Below are 3,779 nucleotides of genomic sequence, written 5' to 3' on the forward strand. Positions count from 1 at the left end.
TGTCAAAAGAAGAGAAAGAGGAAGCTGCAGATGGGAGCCTGCAGTCTCCAGACCTTGGTACGTGAGCCATGTAAATGAGATAAGAAAGAAGCAACATGAGTTGGCACTCAGACTAGAGAGGATAGGCTTCAAATGCAAGATCTCCTCAAATGTTTTTATTTTTGTTAAAGAGGTTTTCCATGGTTTCCCACTGAGGCAACAATAGATGAGAAATGATGGGAAAGAGTAGGAGACACCTTAAATGATTATTATAGGACTTCTGGACCTGAAAAAAATCCCCATAACAGCATTTTCATATTGGAACTTAATTGAAGAAATAATTTCTCACAAACAAATTGACCCTCTTGTTGCCAATATTATAGAAGAGGGAGAAAAATGTCTTAAATCATGTGGCTTTGACCTTGGAAAAATTTTTAACCTCAGAAAAAAGATTCAGAGGAACATCCCAATAAGGAAAAGCACCTCATGTCATTTGAGAGTGATACTGAAGATATAAAAAGACTAACCCACAGACCCAAGACAAAAGTGTAAAAAAGACCCACTCTAAAAAGGATTTGGGAGCTAATCCCAAGACTAGAGATTTAGGATATATATATATATATATATATATATATATATATATATATATATCCATCCATCACTAAAAGTGTCACTAGGGACAGACCATGCACAGTTTATGACCTTAGTGATGAGGATTGGGAGGACTTGGAGGACAAAGCAGCAGTATATCATGTGTCAGACTGGCCTTCATTAAAACAATGGCCTCTGCCCCATACACTTCCTCCCACGGTTCCTCTAGCTTGCCCAGTCTTAAACCCCCAGAAAGAATTACAGGATAAAATTCAATACCTTAAGGAACAAATTTGCTTAGAAAAAGAACACCAAGAATTAATTGCCCAATTAGAAACTTTAAAGACTGACAAATCCTCTGAGACTTCTCAAAGGAATACCACACCACCAAGGCACCCCCTTAAAGAGGCTGCCCCCAGGATTTCTCTTACCTATCAGGAACAGACAGAGCCAGAGAATATAACTGCCTTTCCTGTCTCTGAAACAACAGATACACAAGGAGGTGCATGGTGACATCATACAGGTTTCCACTTTATAGGAGTTTCCACTTTAATGTCATCAAAGAGGTTAAAAGTACAGTTTCCCAGTAAGAGGCCACAGAGCTCCTTATACCGCTGCCATCATAGAATCTGTGGCTAATATACTTGGCTTACTCCTTCAGACTGGTATACCTTAACCAGAGCAACTCTGGCAGCAGGAGATAACCTCTTATGGAAATCAGAATTTTCAGAGGCTTGTAAAGAAACTACAAAATGAAATGCACAAGGCGGCAATGGCTGGAATGCTGATATGCTGATGAGAGAGGGAAATTTTGAGGTAGAAGATGTTTCAAATGCAATATGATCCTGGGCTGTATGCCCAAATTCAAATAGCTGCCACCAGAGCACGGAAGAAGCTACCCACTAAAGGGGATATGAGCTCTTCCCTTACCAATACTAAGTAAGGGCCTGATGAACCCTCTTCCGACTTTGTTCACCATTCACTAACAGCAGGAACTGAATTCATTGAACAATTAGCGTTCGAGAACGCAAATGCTGCCTGTCAGGGTGCAAGTAGGCCATATCAGAAACAAAACAAAACACATCTTTCTGGCTACATTGCTTCTGTGCTGAGATAGGAGCAGTCTACCAACAGTGGCTCTCCATGGCAGCCTCTATGCAAGAAACCACTGTTAAACAATTCCTATGGAATCAGGGGAGAAATAAGTGTTTCATTTGTAGAGAGACAGCCTGCCACTCCAGTTTGTAACCTCTGACATCTTTGCATGCTGCCTGGTTTTGTTAACACAGGTATGGCCTCAGGGTGAGAGTGAACTCATGGAGTCCTTCACTGTTCAACATAGTACAAGATGACTGGACATTCAGAATGTTGGTGTCCCCACTGTTGGAAGTAGTGAGGACCTCAGATCCCTATCTTTGATTGAACTTATTTTCTAACCTGCTTGGTAGTACACACCTGTCATCCAGGCATTGGAGGAGGGGGAATCTCTGAAAGAGTGTGAGGCCAGCTGGGTAACACAGTCAGGGGTTACCTCCATGTCCAGCTGCAGCCATAAGCCAAGTAAGCATACACCCCCAGTCAGTGCTGGGAGGAAGCCAGATGGCACATCCATGTGAGCACAGGCTGCTCCAATATGGTAGCTATGGATGGAGAGGCAGGGAAAGGAAGGCAGAAGCTAAGGGTTTGCAATGACAGGCAGGGCCAGGGATGCTTAGAGGTACTGAGGCATAAGTACTAAAGGACCCAGCAGAAGTCCAGCCAGTCTCAGCCTGGAGTAATCATTAAGAAGGAAGGAGCCCTGAGTCCTGGGACCAAAGCTGCTGAGGGTCTCATGACCTGGGCTGCTGGGTTCAGGAGCAGGGCCATGGTGGGGTCCTGCTGTGCTCAGAGGGTGCAGCAGAGCATCAGAAGGGCAGATAAGGACCAAAGGAGAACAGGAAACAAATACAGAGATCTTTTATGCTTCTGTGAATCAGAGCTGGGAAGTAGGGTGCAGGTGAAGGGGAGCAGCAAGGCAGTGTCTGTAGAGCTGTGTCAGGACAAGGGGAGAGATCGCAGAGCCCAAGAACCACCCAGAGGTTAAGGATATTGGGGCCAGCGACTCTGACAGGGAATGGGGTCCTGATCTTCCCAGGACAGTCTCCATTAGAGGCTGAAGGGCTCGGCCTAGGAGGTGAAGGGAAGTAAGGCTGAGGGAGGGACTGTAGAGCAGTGGGAAAAGAATGTGACCATGAGTGAAGCAAGAGCATCGGGAAGCCATTGGTGTGGCTGTGCCACAGTTGGATCTTGCTGACGTATTCTATTCCATGTCAGAGGGTAATGGGAATGAATGTTTATTCTCTGCTGTGTTGAAGAACAATAAATCAGAAGAAACAAAATCTCAGCAGTCAGTCGGTGAAGCAATACTACAGGTATGCTGGCTGGTTTTGAGTCAACTTCACACAAGCTAGTACGCAGCACACCTCTATGTCATCTGTCTCAGCTTCTGCTTCCAGGTTCCTACTCTGTTTGAGTTCCTGTCCTGATTTCCTTTGATGATGAACAGTGATATAGACATGTAAGCCAAATAAACCCATTTCTCCTCAGATTGCTTATTGCTAATGGTATTTTATCACAGCAATAGTAACCCTAAGACCCTAAGACAAGGGGTGAAGCAAAAACCAGAGATCAACTTGCCCAAGTGCGCCCCTCTCTTCTCTCTCTCCCCTCTTCTGCCCTTTCTCTCCCCCTTCCATTCTCTTTGTGAGTGCTGAGTCCCATGTTTGTGTTTAATAGGTGCTAATGTAACAAAAGAACAACAGAGGAGCCAAGACAGTGTGGAGTTTTTTACTTTTGGGTTTTTTGTTTGTTTGATTGGTTGGTTGGTTGGGGTTTTTTGTTTGTTTGTTTGTTTGTTTGTTTTGCTGGAAGGTTGGGTGATGTGCTCAAGAATGTAGTTGCTCTTAGAGGCCAGAGAGAGCATTGAATGTACAAGAGTTGAAATGGGTGTGGGCCTCCATGTGGGTGCTGGGAACTGAACTCCAGTCCTCTGAAGAAGCATCAAGCACTCAACCACCAAGTCATGTCTCCTGCCCACTTTATAAATTACACTAATCTACTTGCAGGGTGTTGGGGAGATGCCATGGGGCATATGTAGAGGTCAGAGACAGCTCTTGGGAGTTGTTTCCTCTCCTCCTACTTGGGTATCAGGTATTGAACTCAGGTTGTCA

This window comes from Phodopus roborovskii, unplaced genomic scaffold (assembly GCF_943737965.1).
Source record: "Phodopus roborovskii unplaced genomic scaffold, PHOROB, whole genome shotgun sequence".
Classification (NCBI taxonomy): domain Eukaryota; kingdom Metazoa; phylum Chordata; class Mammalia; order Rodentia; family Cricetidae; genus Phodopus; species Phodopus roborovskii.